Here is a 21,513-nt window from a genome sequence, read left to right as displayed (position 1 = left end):
AGGCATTCTTTTTCTTCATAATCACTAGAGCTATATTTTTTTAGGACACAGAAAAACGATACAGCAAAGTCATTATATATTCCTGCATGCTTTAATAATGGCTGAAATTAAAAAATGAATTTTCCTTTGCCACATGAATAGAAACATGCACTACTCCCTCTCAGAAGTACATTATTTTATTTACATTTTCAAAACCACAAAAATCCCCAAAGCAGAACTCATAGTTCACAGGCTAAATCTCTTCAACGTGAGAAGAGGTGCTGTAAATGTGCTTGTAAACAATCAAAAATTCAGCATTGCTCAACAAGTCTATTTTCTAACAACTCAGTTCTACGAATGAGATATGGAGTAAATTCTCACTTTGGGACACATACATGATTCCCACCAATTTCATAAGGAATTATGCTACACACATCAAGGGGAGAACACCCTTCAGGAAGAGCTTCTGGATGACTGTGCATTGGTTTTGTTTAGCTACTTCAGAAAGATGAATAAACAGAATAATCTGGATCCCGATTCATCTCCAATTCAAGTTCCAGTAAGGCAGAAGTAATCTAGTGGCTGAAAGCGGGGTAGGAAAGAGGAGAATCAGGCTAAGGAATTTCTGTAAAGTGTTAAACAGATAGAAAGATTAGTTCTCTGTTCATGGCACATTATTTGTACCATAGGATGTGAATAATTAATTACACAATATCTAACTCATACAGTCCTTATGGAGGCAAACAAGTTGTTTAAAAAGCAGTTTCAAAATGTGTCTTTCACAAATATTTTCAGGGAGCTCAGGTCCATTTTGTTTTGTTTTCAACACAGCTTTTCTGGGGACATCTCTGGGTTGCCAGCAGGCAGATCACAAAAGAATCAGGGGAAGCTCAGGGGAAGACCACTCGGCTATTACACCGTTAGGGTGTGTCTACTGACTCTGCCCATAACGGCACACACAGACCTATTCATTGGGTACACAAAGATGTAACTAGTCAAACCACTTAATTTACAGCATATGGGAGTAAGCGTGCTTACTAGTATGAGGCGTAAGAACAGCACTTTGCTGCCTGTTCAGCAAATTCAGCTTTTTATTCTCCAACTATTTGCTGCCCAGAGTATGCCGTCTGACATTGTACTTTTTTTAATATGTATGCAGCAAATATGACATCTTTAAGCATCAGTTTCCTAAACTTAAGTTTAGCCGCTTTAGCAAGCTGGATTTGTTTTTTTTTCCTTGTTTTGCAGACTTTGCTGAAGGGAAATAGTACCTCACTGTTTTTTGCGAGATCACATTGATTTCTTACTTGGCAAAACATTTTTAGTGGACCTTAACACTGCACTCAAATTACACAGCAATTCCTGTATTGTAATACTTCAGTCTCAATTTTAAGTTCTAAGTGTGAAAATATGTTGTGCAGAACTTGTAATCTTTCAAGATACATGCTCTCCTATAGAATAATGGGAGAATCTAAATGCAGGTAGTGTTTTGAAACACAGTAATGTGTTTACTGACTACCACACACTGAAACATACTAATGCGTTTCAGAAGAAGAAATGTCCCGATAAATGTAGCAGAATTCATTTTTTTTTTCCACAGAACACTGTTGTTTACAACACTTTGCTTCATGCCATTTGCACAGTGCTTCAGTCCACTCAAATATTTTAATCAAGATTTAGCTTTCATTTTTAAGTGGTTATGATACAGGCCAGGGTTGTTTTTTCTGTTCCTCAGAACACTTTCGAACAGGAACATATGACTAGGCAGACCAGATTGACCATGACAGGCAACTCCATAATAGGATCTGCAAGATATCATGAAAGAATTATAAAATCAAATGAGAGTGAATTACACTCATAAGAAAAAGCTTGATAAGGAAGCAAGACCCTTTAGTTTTTACAGTAATACCTTCAATGAGCTGCAAAATAATACACAAGAGAAACAAATCCCAGGTCTCACAGCACTGAATTTATTAATAATTAGCCATTGCTTAACTCCTCAGTGAGGCACAACTTGATTGGAATAATAAATCTGTACTATTCAGGTTAGTTATTCATAGTGGGCAGAGGAAACACACCGGTACCAGTGGTGCGAGTGCGAGACACTGGAGAAGCTATGAATCCCGCGGTTTGTTTGCCGGTCTACCCTACACTCATCGCATGACCTTCCGTTGACTTCTACAGCCCTGGACGTGGACTCCAGCTCTTCGACGTTTCACTTTCTTTCTTCTACCAGTGGCTGCTGTCCTGGGAGGCTCCTTCACGAGTTGTTCAGTACCCATGAAACGTGACTGTGGGCACCGGAGCTGGAAAGGCTCCTGGGTCTGAAGCAGCGGGCAGGGTTTCTGGAGCCTAGGCTGCGCCTGACAGGTTCCCCCGAGACCTTGTGCCACCGTGCTAAGGGGACGCCGACGCCCTCGAGCTCTCCCTTGTTGTAAAACGGTAAAACGAGAAACCCCGGCCTAAGGGGCGGCAGGGGCCACCGGTTCGTACCTGTTGCTTTGGGACCCCGAGCCGGGTCTCAGAGTGCCCTTTCCCTCGGTCGTGCACCACCGAAACCGGACACGTCGCAGCCTCGCGGCCCGACGGGGAACGCCACCCCGCCCCAGGGCCGGAGCGCGGCGGGTGGGGGGCACTGCCCGCGCCCCCCCTTCAGCCGCGGCCTGAGCCCTCCGCGCCGAGCCCTTGCGGCACGGCCTGACGTCACCGCCCGCGGCGGGCGGGGCGGGGCGGGGCCGCGCTCCGCAGCGGGCAGCGCGGGGACAGCGCGGGAGCGCGGAGCGGCGCGGCGCGGCACAGCACGGCACGGCACGGCACGGCACGGCACGGCACGGCACGGCACGGTACGGCACGGCACGGCCGTCCTGCCTACGCTGCCCGCGCTGCCTGCCCTGCCCTGCCCTGCCCTGCCCTGCCCTGCCCTGCCCGGCACGGCCCAGCCCTGCACGGCAGGCGCCATGGAGGAGTTCCTGCAGCGCGCCCGGTCCAAGCTGGTGAGTCACGGCTGGGCGCCGCGGCGGGCGAAGCGGGCGCAAAACTTCGCCTGACTTGCCGGTGATTGCAGTCGCCGGCCTCGCCCCCCGCAGCCCCGGGTGCGGCAGCCGCGGGTGCTCCCGAAAACTTCTCGGAGTGTTTCAGGAGCGCTCTGCTCCTCGGCGCGGCTCAGCAGGGCGGGCGGCGGGGAGAGGATGGGGCTGGTGACCTTTGCGTCGGCTGGGGCGTGTTTTGGGGATGCATTTTCTTCTCACACTTTGCAGCCCTCTAGTTATTGCTGAATAATGCTCTGCTCTGCGAATATACGAACCCGTATTTGACAGGCGTGGGGGGGCAGCGTGCCATTTTGGGATTATTTGCGCATTTGTAAAGACTTCCAGACGCATCATGTTGTGTAGTTGAGTGGGGCAAAAATGTATCAGAAGTTACTGAAAAACTGTCATTTCTGTGGTCTAAATGACATTAGGACTAGGGGATAAGTTTTGATAATCAAGACTTAAAATAACTGAGGAATATGCAAAGGTGATCAAGGACCAGACCCATAATTGAGTCTTATCTACCGTAGGTAGTTAATATTGTTTTAGGAATCACAGAGATAACGTAGGTCCTGTTCTCAAATGGCTCTGTTGGTAGGGTTGTGCCGAAACTGCAGTGCATTTATTTTGTTTACAGTGACAGATAATTTGGCCTCAAATAGCGTGTGCTTTTTTATCCCTTATGTGCAGTGCCAAAGTAGGATGTTTCTAAGACTGAGGTGGTCTTAGGCCAGCTTGTTTCCCGTCGTGAAGGCTGATCTGTGCAAAACCTGGATTTACAGTTGTTGCCTTTCATGGGCAGCCTGCACTCCTGCTAGCTATCCCAGCTCTAAGAAGTATGTTCAATTATAGGACCAATAATGGACTAGTAAAAAACATCCCATGGCTGCTAATTTTTTCCCTGGATTTTTGAGTTGTCGGGACCTATGTGCTTGCAGGATCCCCTCCCCGCCCTTTGAAAAGCTGCTGTAGATAACTAAATGTAAGCTTCATTGTTGATAATCAGAAGTGTAGGGCCTTCCCAGTTTCATAGACCTGTTATAAATCTCTGGACAGTGAGCCATCTTAAAACCAGGATCCACTTTCTGTGGTGGCCATCGTTCTCTATATGTAATGATTTGTAAAGGATGGTTTGTTATACTATCTTTTGTTGTCATGCGTATGTTGGAAATCAGAGAATTAAGGCATTTTTTAGAGGACTGGCAAATGAGAAGAGAAAATAAATCCTGTGATGGCTCCTTTAATATTTAACTGTGTTGGCAAATGTTAAGGGTAAACATGAGGTGTGTCATCTTGGTCACATGCCAGCTAAGTCATTTTACTACGTATTTTTTAGGAGTTTGTAAAGTCATGTTTTCAGGTAAACAATCTGAACTTTGGTAGTCCTGTTTAAAGATACTGCATAGCGCAGTTACAAATACTTAATACATTTTTCATGTCGGTATTTCATACATTGCAACATTTGAATTGGAGAGTTGATTTGACAAGTTTCCTGCTCCAAAGGTGGTCTGACTTCATAGATATTAATTGTGTTAGGATAGCTGCATCCCCTGCTCCATCAATAAGTAAATGGCAAGCAATAAGAACAACTTGCTTTTACTACTAAAAGCAAATACTACATTAATCTTTCTGAATAGCTGTTGATAATAAGAAAGGAGTTGTCTGGAAAACTATAATCTGAAGAGGCACATCGATAATGGATATTATTATTTCTTTAATTTAGAGGAAACGGAGCAGGTAGCCCTTTGTATTCCTGCAATGCGGATTTTCAAAGAAATGCAGAGTTCTCTGCGTATCTTCCGAACCATGGGCAAAAAATGTGTTATGGAGCAGGTCTCCTCTACAGGAGGGGTATTTCAGGGGAAGTGTCTTTCTGACTGTGATGTTTTGTTGTATGATCATGTCAGCTGAGCATGGCTGAGGAAGAAGCATCTGAGCACTAGCCTGTTCAGTTCAGAACAGATTTATAAATCTTACAGGTTGACTTCAATTTGCCAATTTACTTTGTACCACCGTAGGCCGGAAAAGGTAATCCAGAGTAATTGAAGATCTGCGTTCTGCAGCACAGATGGCTGACTATGTGTCTTCCTTCCTGCTTGGTCAAGCCCTTTGCAGGGAGTCTTTCTCTGCCGATACAAGGTAGCGTACACTGAGTTGAGGGCAAACAAGGGGCTATGTTTGCTTTGCTGCTGATGTAATGTAAAGCTGCTCAGGTAAATGGGTGAATGACTCAGAACGAATGAGCCGCTGTGCTGTTGCAACCATGTCTGTGGAAGATGCTAAAGCCCTATAGTTGAAACCCAGAGGCCTGATGTCGCCAGTCTTACAGTGCTAGTATTTCACACCACCGATAATCTTGTTAGGTTAAACTGATCACAGTGCACTGACTCCATGAGTACTACTCAGCATGAGTAAAGGAAAATTTTCTTTACTCATGAACAATAGCTCCAGAGGAACAATTGCTCCAGACTGCGCAGGAGAACCTATTACTGCAAGTGCTTCATCTTTTCGTTTGGTCTGGCTTCAGCCACATTAATCAAGGCTGGTTTTCCACATGGAGCAAATTCTAGCCTTGGAGTATACCACACAAAAGACTTGTGCATTTTTTGTTTCCTAAGACTCTTGTATTGTGTACCTTTATTTCTTGTTAGAGAGGAAAATTATCTGCGTGTTATCTATTAATAATAAAGCCTCAAATAGGATATGCTTTCTTTAAGAACAATGAATTTTGCTTTTGTGACTTGTCGTGTAGTCGTATAACATTCTCAGTAATTTTCAGTACCCTTTTTTTAAAATTGTTGTGTATGATCTCTGTAAAACCAAGGGGAAAAAACGCTAGAAGGCAAAACATGGCAGAATATAAGAGATGCTGTACTGACATTTTGGGGCATTCGTGATTCAGTCCTGCATTTTTTTTCCCAGTTTTTCCTAAGTCTAGTAGTAATGTGAGAACAGGTGAGACTAGGTGAGATCAAAGGTCCTTCTAAACCAGCGTTCTGTCTTGGCTAAGGGAGGGTTATAAGCAGTAGAATAGGCAGGTCTGCTGATCTGGTGTTGAAAGCTTACATCAAAATGTGTATCTGAAGTCTATGTTAGCCACAGCTAGAACCATCTTCTGTACATTGGGCTATGTTTTAGGTGTTTTTGTGTTGGTTTTTTTTTTTTTTGAATCAATTTATGCTTTGTCTTCTACAAAATCCCTGAGACATTGAGTTTTACAGTTTTACCATGTGGTCTCTATGAATGGGGGCGATATCCCCGTTTGTTTGCGTTAAACCATCTGCCTGACAAATTTAATGCATGTTCCATGGGTCTTATGCCTTGAATGAGTATTTTCTGTTCACTTTCTCCGTGATGTTAAGTATTATCATATCCTACTTCTCCCAAACGCTTCCAAGCTAAGGTTTTCTGTTGCCCCTTCTTACATGAGCACTGTTCTGTCATCCTTGTGGCACCTCTCTGAAGATTTTATAATTTTATTAACCATTTGAAAGTTGTGGAGCCCAGAACTGCCTGCTGTGTTTAAGGCATGAGCGCGTAAAAGACTTTGACAGTAGTATAGGAACTTTTCAGGGTTTTTTTTCCATTTTCTTAAGAGTTCTTGGCATTCTACTTACTTAATCTATTCTTATTCTATTTTACTGTCAGAAAGCATTCTTCTGATGCTTTCAGAGTGTCATTTAAAATGAATGCATGATGTTTTTTCTGCTTAGTAATACCTATTTTAAAGCCTGTCTGGCTGTGTATGGTACCTAAATAAAGTTAACAAATGGAGGTGGGATTATTTCCTCACATTTTCCCTAGTCTGCATTTCTTGGCCCTCATTTCCATTTACTATTTTATTACCTAGTCCCTCAGCGTCATGAGTCTTTCCTGCAGCTCTTGTAGGCAGTTGTAGATTGACTCTTCTGAATAATCTGCTATTGTCTGCATCTTCTGTTGCCTCATTATTTGCATGCCTATCCTACTGGAAGTAATATTATTTATTATTTACAGATACGAAGAACAGCATATATCCGTGTGCAGAATCCTTCACAGAAACTTTTCCTTCATTATGAAAACTGACCATTTGTTCCTGACCTTTGTTTCCTAACTTTTAGTTCTTTATTATGCTATGAGAAGATTACACTCCATTTTTCTCTGATGATTTAGTTCTTTACTAGCCTATAGGAAACTTTTCAGTAATATTTTTGGAGACCCAACTGCAATGCGTTGCCTAGCTTATCCTTCTCTGCAAACTTGTTGAATTATTCAAAGAACTTTAGAAGATTTTGTACAAAAATATCGTACTTCACAAAACCTTGCCATCTCTTCCCCAGTGCATTATGTTATTGATATGTTGTGGCAATTCAGTCTGTCTGTTTCTGGATTAGACTCCTTCAGGCACAGCTAAGCTCTCAAGTAGAAGAAGAGTGACTGATCAGCCAATGCATAATTTTATGTAAGTTAATTGAAAAATAAATCAAAAGTTTAATTCTTCAATGATGTAACTTCAGAATAATTATCAGAATGATTATCAAAATATTAAAAGCAATTAAATAGAGATGGAAAAATTCAGAAATTTTTACTTTAGTAATTCTCTGATGTGAAATACTGTATGCTGCATGAGGTAGTGAAGTTTGGTGTTTTTCAAGTAATCTCATGTGCTTCAGACTATTTGCAGTGAAGCTGAATGACTATGAGAAGTTAAATCAAGGGCCTCTGTCAAGAAAGAAACTGGAAGAATTAAAAAAAAAAAAAATAAAAAAAATTGACAGAATTCCCCTTGAGAAATGCTGAGACAATGGCTGCCAGCCAGTACGTTTTCCCTGGCCTTAGGTCTGTGCTTAATGGAGAGCCTAATGCTTCTTATGCTGGCTTCAGGGAAGTCAAAAAGGAGAGAATGAGCCCCGGAAAGGGCTTAATGCGCAGATGATACTGAGATACCCACATATTGCAGTAAACTGATTCAAGCTAGCAATTGAAAGGTGGTCCTCCCTCTGCAAGAATAGCAGATTAGCTGGGGAAATAGTCTTTCTAAATGCTGTGTCATCCTCAGCAGTTAACAGCATTTGGAAAGAAACAGCAACCCCCCCCCTAAAACTTCAAGTTATTTTAATCCCTTGCCGCTGTAAGAAAAGAGACTATAATGCTAGACCAATGTTACACCTGACAGAATAATACACTGGGTAGATGGGGAATTATGCCCCCAGACAGATGTGCCCATAGAAAAATTGGACTGTGTGACTGGACATTTTCCAAAGTGAGGGCCAGGCCCATGACCAGGGAGATGCCCTTGAGAATAGTACAAAAGCTTCCAAGGCATTGCTTTGATATATATGAAAAATGAATGTTGTGCTTGTTTCTGAGGCAAAGACGTTCAAAGAACAGTTAGTAATGAAGGTATGACTTGAGGAGGACCTCTATGTGACCGCAGTTTATAAACAAGCTGAGTCACATGTTTATTCATATTGCCTTTTATTTGCTTATCTGGAGTTCTGTTATCAATGATAGGCAGCAGTTACTTTGAAAATAATATTTGATTTAGCTGGAATAAAGTCGTGGCTTTATGGGAAATGAAAGACATTACAGAAGTGAAGCAGAAGTTATTTTCCCAGAAATTGCCAAACCTACCCAAGGAGAGGGGTAAAAAAGCTTTCAAGCATTAAGACAAGGAATCAAGTCTTACCCTCTCATGTATCTGCTTTGTGTTAATCCGGCAGCACACAGGGGACTTGACTCCATTTAGCAGGGCACTTACAATGTGTACAGAATTAAGAGTATGAGTAATGATATTGACTTCAGACGGAAAACTCACGTGTATAAGTTGTACGTATACCTGAAAATGTTGCGGAATCAGTCTTTCAGCTGATTAACCTTTTGTTGCTTAAATCAGTCAGAAGAAACCGTGTACTCTGCAGCAGGAACTTCAGAGACAGGATTCATTAGTAATGTGGAAAAAAAGGGTAAACATTGCGCTAACGTAATTCTGAGATAAATATTTGAACAAAGGATATTATGAGCCATGCTGAGCAGATACAGTAATATTAAAGGGCTTACAGAGATGAGTGAAATGATTAGAAAAATATATTGTGAAATTCTGTTGAAGGATAATTCCAAATATACGTTCAGTATGAGGAGAAAAATCTGAGAGCATGAAAATAGGAAGATGGAGATGGAGTGTCACTAATGCAAACAAGACATGCTTGTAGGCTGATATAAGTGTTAAAAAATGTTGTTCTGGTATACAGTCTTCATATCCCATAGTAAGGCAGTAGTAGACCTTTGTTTATACACGCAAAAACACATCTTTGTTAGGGAGGGTTATGTCCTGTAGACTTACTGTGTCTCGTTTTCATCATCATTACGAAATTTCAAGTGGAATGCTTCCTTCTGTTTTGGGTACTATATAACCAAAAATATTTCTTAACTGGAAGAAGAATTCAAAGAATCATAACAAAATGATTTAAAGAATTTACTTCCAAGGAAATGAACTAAATTAAATTACTGCTGAGCTGAGACATGAGAGCAGTCTGGATCTATGGGGTACTAAAAGCAATGCAAAGAAGGAATCATTCACTCCTGTACATAGGTATAAATAAGAAATTGCAAAACTGTCAGCAGAGGCTTAATAACAAGAGAATATTTCCTGAAAATGTGATCTTTTAGCTAGGAGAGCAGTCTCCCAGAGAAAGGAGAGGAAGCCCCTTCATAAAAGCAAACTGAAGTAAAACCTGAATAGGATGAACATACGTAAAACTACTTTAAAAAACAACCTAGAGTTGTAAGGAAAATATATTGAGTGGTTTAATAGCCTTTTACGGTTCCACTAAAGCCATACAAACTAGAAACATATAGCAGAAGCTGGGAACTGAAAATGCTTTTCCCCAATGGAATTTCTTGGGTTTTGTAGGTCAGAAATAACATTTTAAGGTGGTAGCCTACTTACCTTGGCTTTCATTAGTCTCCGGTGCAGAGATATTTTCTCCTTTTTCACAGAAAAAGAAGGAGTGGAAATGGAAGAATAAAGCACATCTTTGTGAACTTTCTTTTGGAGGAGTTGAAGTACATCAGATTAATCAAGATTAAACCATATTCTATTCTGAATAACTTTTTGGGTGTTGAATCATTACATGCATAGCTGACATACTTTGTTCATTGCTCTACACAGAAATAAATTCCAAAGGGATTTAGTGCAGTATACATCAATTTACTAAGGTGTCACACTACCCATATTATTACTTAAGTGTGGTACTGTGGTATTGACCAGGACCCGGTTGTGCTAGATGCCGTGCAAATACTTCATAAAAAAAAATCTTTTCAATCCCTGTGTTAAAGAATCTGTAAAGTAAGTTGTAAAACATATAGGAGGAAGCAGATTAATCCAAAGTAGTAGTAGGGTGCTAATAGGTAGGTGTGATAACGTTCATATAACCTAACCTATTTGTTAGCATTTTGGCAAAGGGCAGTTTTGAGTAGGAGTTAGCAAAAGGAAGATGGGGAGGTTTGGAAACATATCTTTAAGCATAGGGACAACATAGGAGGAAATGAGAAGATCTAATTACTCTTTCCTTTCCTCTGCTATTGACCAGCTGGAGTAAAAATTAACTTTTCATTAGTGAATAAGAGGTGATAGATGAAGCTGAGGAAGGGTTTTAAAGTGTAGTTTGGGTATTCTATTTAATGTGTTGGAGGAAGGAGAGCCAGGAGAGAGAGGCCTGTGTGGACCGAGTCCATATGTCAGGGTCAGAGCCACAGAATAGGGGAAGATTTTCCACAGCATGGTTCTGGAAGCTCCCAGGTTACCCCTGCTGAAGCCAAGTAACATTTATGTGATTAAACCGTCAGGCAGTGATAGCCAGAGTGTTAGTTCTGAGGCTAGATGGGAGAGGCTGATGAGAAAAAAAGAAACTGTGGGACATTGCAATAGGCAAGCTGTGTCTGTCTAAACTGAACATGATGCCAAGATTATGGGCTGGAGTGATAGGCTGGATAGTTTTGTTATTCCCTGTATATCTGTATATATGTCCCTGTAAGAGAGGGCTGCAGTAAAAGGAGAGGGAGTAAGAGCTCAGCTTTAGCTGTACTGAGTTGGAGTGTGTGGTGAGATTATACCAGGGAGGTGGGTAGAAGGTGTGGGATTTTGGTGTGAAAGGGGCAGGGCAGGAGCAGCACCGAAGTCCAGTTTGCCAGCCTGGAGACCTGAGGGAGATCAGACTCAGAGTTTAAATGACTTGATAACGTTCCTGTTGTATTATTTTTCTCCAAAGAAGAGAGCCTGGTGCCAGCAACAGTTAGACAGGTCCTTAACAACTGGAATAGTATAACTTGTTCTAATGAGATACAAATAGGTTGCAGCACAGTAAGGACAGAGGACAGACAGTGAAAATCTTAGCAACATTTCAGAAAATGATGACATCTGGATGATGTCAGTTCTCTTTCCTCGTTTACTGTGTCATTTGACAGTAACTGAATAATGTGTAATAGACCTAATGCACTGGCCCAGTTCCATCTTGCACAGTCATAACCTGTTTTTTTACATTCCCCCCTAGCCTCAATTTATTAGTCTTAAGCCTCCTTCTGTCTAGAGCACAGTGAGGTTTTGCAGTATTCCTGACATAATATACTGGTTTTGTACTATTTAGGAAATTTTGATTTTATTGTATTTTGATAGCAATAATTGTGTTTATGTCTTTTTGTAATTGACACCGTTTTGATTCTGGTTTAGTTTTCTGCGTGGAAGTGGCTCTATACAGTGCTTGACACAAACTAACCAAGTTAGCTGCTGAACCAGCCTTTGATTAAATGACAGGCCATCATGCTGAAGTAACCTTTAAGGGAAAGTGGTTAATCTTATTATGCTACATTGTGATTCAGAGTGTAAGAATTGTTATAGTTAATAAACACTTCCTTGCTCTTGTACTATAATGATTAAAAAATCCTGAGCAAAGATGAGTTGGTAGGGAAGAAGAAACCTCTGAATTGTTTCTTCAGATACTACCATGCTTTCATAAGTCATGAAAATAAGTAGAGGTGAAAGAGCTAAACCCTGACAATCCCTGACTCAGGCGTCTCACTGTGATACATAAAAGCTTTAGTTGCATTTTTTTTAGTTTAGTTTTGCTTGCATTTTTGTTTTACTGAGTTTCCTTCCTCCACAAGGATAGTTTTAACTATTTGCTGATCAGAGTTGATAAATAGATAACATCTTACCTGACAAGATTAAACAGAGTAAACTTGAGTAAGTTCATCAGGCTTGCTGTGTAAGTCACTGATAACATGAACTCAGCTGAGATAAGCACCCAAGGAGATAGTTCAAACCGACCCTTTGTAACATTCTGAGGCAGAAGGACTGATGAGCTCGTTCAATGACTATATATGGACAAAGGAAGCCCAAAGTTCAAGTAGCGGACAGCGTGAGGAAGACTATGAACGACCACTGGAGGGTGAAAAGACCCTAACCCTAAATCTACTGCACATGTTTGGACTATGTAAATGAATTCTGGGAACTCATCACCATAGAACTGCCCATCTCAGGAAATCTGATGAATACGTATGATTTTTGTGTATATGAACTGATGTGTTTTGCTAACCCGTTGGAGCACTCATGGTGGAGCAATCCCCAGTGCTGCCCAGCGCTGCAGTAAAGAATGCCTGCTTAATAACACCCTGTAGTTACTGAGTTTTCGTCTCGGAATCCTTACCCAGCCGCACCTAGCCTCCCACCTCGGTGAGGAACGTTAGAAAGCAAGGGGGTTTTGAAACTCCGAATTTTGTATCGGAGGCACAGAGTCTAGCTGGTGTGCTGACAGAGAAAAGCATATTCTGCTTGATGAACCTTGTATGCTGTTCTGCAGTCAGTGGGATAGGAGGAAAGAAAGGAACTTTACTTTTGAGTTTCCTTTTTTTTTTTTTTTTAAAAAAAAAAAAACAAACCTGAAACCCGAGAATCAGAATTGCTCCATTTGGTATATATTTGACTTTTTGTGAAGCAGCGGTAAATGGTACGCTTTTAAACGCTTGGAGGGACAGTCTCTCCTAAATGTGGACAGTTGGCAAGTGATCGTTTGACCGATTCAGCAGCCTTTCTTTTACTTAACAAAGGTTTTAACACTCAGTCAAAGTCATTTGAAGACCTGACTGGATTACAGCTGAATCAGATGGAGTGCAGTGATAGGTTAACTTGCTGGAAAAGTATACTAATATTTTTTGACAATGCATGTACGCAGTCCACAGAAGTTTCATGTATGTTTACCTAGATTTTTATAGATAAATCTGTTTCAGACTGTATCCTGAGCATTCAGATTACTCAGAAAAGCAAGTGGCTTTACATCGTGTACCTGTGTATTGTGCGTTTAAGAGGTTTAGGTCTATATGGAATCTTGGAAAGGTTAGCCTGAGAGGCTCCTGCATGTTTTTTTATATGTATTTGAAGCGGATAGCCTTATCAAGTTGAAAGACCAGATAAGATTTTAAAACCACTGTTTCACTTCTGGCCTCTCTCTGGTTTTGGTTTTCTTTCTGTGTTGCTTTGAGTTTTTGGTCTTTTAGTTCAGCAAGCATAAAAATGGAAATTGCCTATTCAATTGAAATAACTTTTGTGCAGAAACCCCCCAAAATTTCCCATTTGCAAAGATGGACTTAGCTTTCTCTTTACTTAGTTGAGATAGTAGCTGTGGTAATTTTTTTTTTACCAGCAAAAATACTGTTATTAAAGTTTACCTGAACTACAGATTACTTTTTTTTAAAAAAAAATGAATTAGTCGTTCAATTTGTGAGAGGATTATAGGCTGAATTGCATCACTAAGGCATAGTCTGCGGTAGAGACGTTATATACTTCCCCTCTGCCACCCCTCAGGGAAATGTGTGCATGTATTTCTTTGTGATATGATGGAACTGTGGAGGCTAATGGTAGATGATAAACTGCAGTTGCTCTAACCAGCTTTAAAATGATGCATTTTGGCTATTTTTTGCATAAAAGTTGTTTTGTGTATGAGAGGAGGAGGTGTGGGAGGGTTTTGTACATTTCTTTGCTTTGGGCATACTCTGAGAGGCTAGCTACATAAACTCATACAGAAACAGTTCCATGTATTTGTTCATTCCCTTGAGAATTTGATGCCCACTTGGCAGTCTCAGGAAGGATAAACAAAGGCAGTGACTTCATTTATTCTTTGGAAGAGAGGCATAACTGTGCATTAAAACATTCATTCTAGGGATGAGAGAATGGTGTATATTAGAGATCTATTCTTTCATCTCCAGAGACATGGACTCATATCCTGTTTTAGATCACATGTGAAAATGAGTTAAGTGATCTAATCTTAGCAGCTATTTCTTTGCCTCTCAAAATCGTTGCACAGTTTTCAGCTGGCAGCCTTTGCACAGTGGAAGAGGGTTTTCTAAGGGTGGGTCTGAAGTCTTTTGATTGATCTGTTTTGCAAAGTTCATACAATAGTTGTTGGCATGAGCTTGTCTCAATATCAGAGTGTTGAGCCTTCATTTAAAAAAAAGAACCAACCCCAACCAAACCAAACCAAACTAGCCATTAACTTAAAATCTGCTCTCTATTCCCCCTCCTCCACCCCCACACTGTGTGAGAAGTGGGCCAGTTATAATCTCATGGTCTGAAAAGATAATTTATTTACAGATTCTAAATAAAATACAAATTACAGTTGATAAAGAAAATTAATTGATCTGAAGAAATATTCTTAGTTAAGTTTAGGTAAGTGTGAAGACTATGAAGTCTGCTTGAATCAAAATGCTGAGATCTTGTTTCTTGGAAATAAAGCAAGTTAAAGTGTATATCTTACTTGTTATGGAGACAGTTTGTATGTCATTTCTGTGTTCTGTATCTGTCGCCATGTAAAATAATTTGACTGTGTCTCTTTACCGAATTGCCTATGGTGGCAGAAACCGTTGCTTGAGAAAACTTTCAGGCTTTCTATTGATTTTTATTTTTTTCCCCCCAAACCATTCTGTAGAACTGATTTGAGATTTTATTCTTGCTGTCAAATGCCTTGCAACTTTTCTATTAAGCTGGGAATTCAAGTTCTGCTGTGTGTTACAGTGGTGAAAATACAGAGTAATGCCAGTTCTGGTAACATTATGTTTATACTGAGAAAAACTGAAGAGACTGGTTTCAGTGTGCTAAAATGGAACAGTAAGTTTAAAAATGCTCTCTCTTAATGCAGATAGCAATAAACAGGTCAACTTATGTTCTTGCTTCCTTTTCTCCTCAACTTTGTCGCTTCCAAAGAGGAGAGAGGAATGAGATCTTTATTTGTATATTTAATTTCTTTTCTTTTCCCTTTTTCCTCTGTTTTCTCTCTGCTCTACTTTCCTGCCGCTGGGATATTTGATAGTCAGAGCAATGATAAAGATAACTTAGTTACTTTTAAAAGCCACGTGGCTTTTAGGAGTGAGGGCGTACACACGGAAGTGTGTAAAGCTAGTATGGTCCCTCAGTAAATTTCAACAGTTTCAGCACACTGAGTATAAGTACTTTGTGGTTCTCCAGAAGTGCTGGCAATATTGAAGTTTATGATTTCTTTCTGTGCCAACCAATGAGGTACAGATTGGTTCTTTTGAACATCTTACAACGTTTAGGATAAATTAGCCTTTTGGCATATGATTGTTTATGAACTGTTATTTTCTGTTCTACCTTAGGGCACGCTGTCCATTGCTGGACAACCAGACAGTTCGTCCTGTCTGCCTCTGAGGTTATTTCTTTTTGCATTTTGCTGCACTGGAAAATAAACAAGGATGGTAAACAAGATGTGAAATGACATTTTAAATCTTTCTAGCCCCACTTAATTACAGGTATCCTCCGTTGTTAACTGAATGCTTAATCACTTACCTTTTAAGATAGTTAGGTATTAATTTTAATTCTTTGCACATTTCAAATTTTTAGAGCTTAGATTGATGCTGTTTGATAATGTTGTAGAAGAAGCAGCCTAGTTAGTTGCCATATTAAGTAGTGATTAAAATCTTGCTGCTTCTCTCCCAACCAGATAATAATTACTGATATTGAATTAACATCAGTTTGTAAGAGCAAAATCTACTCTTTGCTTCCATAAATCAGAAGTGGTTATACAAATGAAGCTCATGGGTAATTGAGAGACAAGGAATTCTGCTTAAGAAGTGCTAGGCTTATGGCAGAAAGCAGGAAAAACCCGGCAATATTTCATAGCATTGTTTTGAGCTTAGGCAGGAACCCCGTGGCACAATAGCAGAAGTTAAAGCTGGAGTAGTAATCTGACATATTCTGTCCAATTTGAAAGCTTAAAAGGTGTTATAGTAGGTTGCACTCCAGGCAATTGTAAGGTGAGACTGTCTTTCTCAGATGCATTAAAACGTCTGTTACAGATTTACTGCATTGTGAGAACATGGGACTTGCTTTAAAGTACAGGTTTGGATTTTAATATTTCCAAAGTGACTACATAGATTCTTTAGGTAGAGAGCATATGTGTTAGCAAAAGAAAAGAAGCCGAGATGGAGGAACCTGGAAAGAAGGTGTAAGCACTGAATGTGGCTGTCCAGCCTGACATCCCACCCTTACCAGGTTTCACTTAGCCCGAATTGTTAAAATACCACTTTCATCTAGTTCAGTTGCTTGAGCACCTACACTCTCTATCACTCACACGCACAGAGAGAAACACAAACCTGCTCTCTCTGCAAGTGGGTTAATGGACTAGGGAGTCCTTGGGGAGGGTTCTCTGCATTAAGCGCATAAAACCGATCACAGTGCAAGGCTGAGGACTATTTCTGAAATACTACTGAACCAGCCGGGAGACGGTGTCTGTGTTTTGTGCATGTGCATGCACGTATGCGCCCTCGTATGCATGCTACAGTGCGTCTCCCAACAAGTATAGCTGATGTCAAGCTTGGGTGATGCAAGGGGATGCTGTGTGTTGTATTTGCCACTCATCTCTAGAGAGGCTTCTAGAAATTGTTGAGATGTGCAAGAAAATTCCTGTGACAGAGGTGGAGGCTTTACTGAATAAGGCTGATCTGGTTGGTGTCTTTCATAGGTACTAGAAATACTGTCTTCTTAGGTAAATTTACACCTCTAAAGAAAGGGGAAACTAGATTTTCCTTATGCCACTGTTGTATGCTATAGCTTTTGCTTTTCTGACAAAAACCGTTCAAGAAATAAAGTACTTAGTGCTCTATTTTCACTTTGATTTGAAGGAAAAAATTTAAATCCTCGAGGACAAGACATAGGAGGAGTGGCTGGGGTCACTTGTCGTGTTCAGCTTGGAGAAGAGAAGGCTGAGGGATGACCTCACCACAGTTTACAGCTTCCTCACAGGGGGTAGTGGAGGGGAAGGTGCTGATCTCATCTCTCTGGTGACCAGCGATAGGATGCGAGGAAATGGCGTGAAGCTGCATCATGGGAAGTTCAGACTGGACATTAGGAAAAGGTTCTTCAATGACAGGGTAGCCGGTCACTGGAACAGGCTCCCCAGGGGTGTGGTCATGGCATGAAGCCTGTGAAGAGTTCAAGGTGCATCTGGGTGACGCTCTTAGTCATATGGTTTAGTTTTAGGCAGTCCTGCAAGGAGCAGTGAGTTGACTTGATCCTTAGGGTCCCTTTGAACTTGAGATATTCTATGATTCTATGAAATATGAGGAGCTTTTAGTTTTTCCTTTGAAACTAAAAGAGATACGGGAAACAAATTTTTGCAGGCTTTTCTGTGAAATCTAAAATAGATCTGTTCTTCCACATAGTCATAATTTGACATGCTTTTGTGGGTATTTTCAAGGCTGGCTATTAATAACTATGTCATTAACAGATACATTCAGAACATCACAAGTTCTTGACAAAGCATTTCAAGTCAACTGACCGTCATTTTTAACAGGAAAGAGAGGCTAAGCTCTGTCCCCCAGAGATCCCAGCAGAATCCACAGCTGCACTAGACAGAACAGGTGACTAGATGTCACCAACATTGTACACAGCTACAGCTGAAAGGTCATTTATCTTCAGGTTAAAAACATTTGGCCATCACAATAGGCTATTCATCTATGACAGTCTACAGAAGCTAAGGAGTGGCATGCTTTCTAATTCAAATATGTCTTTTTTTTTTTTTTTTTTTTGAAGAATAACATGCCATTGTATTTGTTTTGAGGGGCCCTTGACACATTTCTGAATGTTCAGAAATTAACCCATTTTTGTGATAATTTGATGTGAGTTAGATTGCTAGGCGGTAGAAAAGCATGTTGTGTGCACCGAGAGTCAGAAACCACTGCTGTAATAAGAAAAACAAACAAAAGTGTGTAAGAATAGATAACAGGCAGAGCAAGGTAATTTTCTTGCACTTTCTGCGTCTTTACAGAATATTTGGGTACTTGCAAGCAAGCCCCATTCTATCCCTGTGCATTAACACTGAGTACTATTTTGGATAAGATTATGATCTGACACTTTTAAGTTGGGAATAGCTTGCTGGAAATCATGGAACTTTATTTGAAATGATTGGTGAGTGAGACAGGGTCAAGGGCAAGGAATAAAAACCAAAAAAAAAAAAAAAAGAAAAAAAAGGGAAGTAGAATGATAATATGAAAGATATTATTTATTGAATGCAGAAGTGTCCTATTTGGTTCCTGGTTCTGTCAAGAATCTAAATAAACTTGGAAACTTGAATCTTGAAAACTTCCTTCTTTCCATATGCTTACATTCTCTGTCTGCAATTGCAGTCACTAATGTTAGGGAGATACTAATTTCAGAGGCCCAGCTTTACATATTGCAAATGTTTCTGAGGGCATCTAATTAACATAAATCAACATGCATAAAATTTAAAATAGTTCAAACCCCCTGAGCTTTAGTAATTAGGTCTTTTTCCTGGCAAGCCCTTTAAAAACACCTGTATAGATTTGATAGTTATACTGGGAGGCCAGAGAGCAAAGTAAATCAGGGGAACCAGTCAGTTGGAAATAGTGGGATGTTTCCAGTCACAGAAATGGGTTTTCCCCTCCCTCTCCTCTTTGATGCTCTTAACTTCTGCTGCTGAATGGTCTATGAGAAGAAAGGTTTTCCTGTTTGTTCTGAAGAGGGTCATGCTGAGCCACCATGTTATTTCTATTTTTGACAGGGTGGTCTGTCATCCAGGCCCTAATACTAAAGCTGTCTAGACTCTATCTCTTAAAACACATCTCTTGTAAGTGCATCTTTTGAAGTATCCCTGGAGGAAAGAATCAACAAGTCTGATTTTAGCTCTTTATCATCTGCCCTTTAATTACACAGATTAGTGCCAATCCTTGAATTGGACTTGCTGTCAGTGGGGAGATAAAGGAAGACACCGAACATCAATGCAAAGTGTTCTTTTTAGCTAATGATAGTCCGTAAGGTAAATGTGCTTAGTAAGTCAGGTGTGACATCTTTTGTGTCCCTGTCCTCAGGCCCACATAGCTGCTGTACCAGGAAACCAGTAGAAGGGTGGGAATGGAGTTGAGTGTAATTAATGGTTCTGCAGTGCTGTTAGTGAGGAGGACTGGTGCAAACATGCAAAGGACTGACCATACAATCTTTGAGGTGGGGATGGAAAACAGGATCCCCCTCTGTTTGTATGAAACTTCTATGTGGAGTGTTAATTCCTAAGCAGGTATTCCTCATATTTAAAGTCTTATAAACTTACATAGAAGTACTTATCTTATATTGCAGGTTATTAAATAGGAGCATATGCTCATACTCTGTCCTACAGAACATAGCCAGCTAGCCTGCACGAATATATACGCACACACACCAACCCCAGACATGTAAAGTGTCCAGAGTTCATACCTGTGGGCACTTCTGCACCTGTAATTTAAGACTCTTACTTTTTGATGCAAAATAAAACTGGGATCTATAGATGTTACTGTAACCTCATACCATCAGAGACATTTAAATTTAGTTTCTTCACAGAAATGTGTAAATCCTCAAAACCATAAAATGTAAGAGTATTTTAAAATAGTGAAAGACATTTAGGAGTGAAAATTTAAGGCAGTAATTTTGGTAATTCGGAGGTGGGAGCTTGGCTAAATTATAATTTGTACAGTAAAGTTTTAAGAAAGGGCAAAGTATCTTTGTTGAGGTCAGTAACAAGAAATCAAGTAGCACTAGCACAGCTCAGCACTCTGTGGCAGGACTAAAGACATTTTGGAGGAAATAGGAGAAAGATACTAATACTGTTCCAGAAAGCTGCTAAGCTGCACGCTCTTTCTGCAGCTTTAATTTGAGGTTCATATTGAGCTGTAATTAGTATTAATGTCAGATCTGTGGTATTTGGAGAATCAGTTGCACTTACATAACGTTAAAAACTGCACTTTTGTATCTGGGAACAATAATATTTAATATCTGGGAACAATCCCATACTGCGATGTTTGCTTTGGACAGACTTTCTGAAATGTCTTGTGTTTTTTCTCTTTTTTTTCCTCTTTGCCATTCAGAATGTGTATGCTGAGTCTTTGCTAGTTTAATTTTTGGGTGCTGACTGTCATGTTATTGGTATCATTTAGCCATCCATGATGGATGAAGGAAGTGCTTAGACTAGGATGATATCTGTGTCCTGCTATTTGCAAGGTATTCACACTTCCAAATCTGGTTGTAATTTTTTCTGAGGAGTTATATATTAAGAGATTCTATTATTTAAATATTTTCTACTACATTCTCTAAATGTTGGTTTTTATGCTGAAGTGTTCCTGAAGAGAGAATGCCATTCATGTGGAGCAGTTAGGTGTAGATTTTGTTTAACTGTGTTACAAATTTTCCCTATCTTGTGCATTTTTAGATGGATTTTTTAAGTTGAGTTTCCTCTTATTGTTAAGCACAGCTGTCACTTTGTATCACGTTGATTTCACAGACTAAACATCAGCAGAATAAAACCTGCAGTTTTTCTTGCTAATGTTAACTTAAGGATGTTGTAAAGCCCAAATGCTTCACAGTATACCCTTTGTAACAAACACGTATTTTATGTCATGATCTTGTTAAAACATGTATATATCTTGCTATCTCTGTATCTTATGTATTGTTTTTAAAGGAAAAAATATAAATACAAATTGAACATCCTATTTTGGTGCTATTTGTGACACTACTAATCATTAGCACCTTGGTTCCCCAAATTGATGCAAATCATTACAATGTGTTTGTAAGGCTGGTTTTATAATCATAGGAATGCAATACTCATGTGACTTCAGCAAGTGGACATGGATCTCCTCTGACAGCCATAACAGTCTATTTTTACAAGTAGACCTCATTCTCAAAATTTGCTTCTCCTATATTGCTGTGCCTGACTACTGAAATCACAGAGACTTGGCAGGTTGGTTCTTGTATAAATTTAAACAGTTTACTAATCTGTTTGACTAATGGAATATCTCAAATCTCTTTTAAGTCAGCGTGTTCTTTTAAGACCTGATATGCTTTTTTATTCAGGAGTGGCAAGTATATTTGATATTTATACTTATGAACTCCATCCAGAGCCAGAGATTAAATGTTCAAATACAACTGCATATAAATATGTTGCTGTTATGCCTTATCCACTTTGACTGATCCTGAGAA

Source organism: Leptosomus discolor, chromosome Z (assembly GCF_034619465.1).
Source record: "Leptosomus discolor isolate bLepDis1 chromosome Z, bLepDis1.hap2, whole genome shotgun sequence".
In the NCBI taxonomy this organism is placed as follows: Eukaryota; Metazoa; Chordata; class Aves; order Leptosomiformes; family Leptosomidae; genus Leptosomus; species Leptosomus discolor.
Note: the sequence above shows the minus strand (reverse complement) of the source record.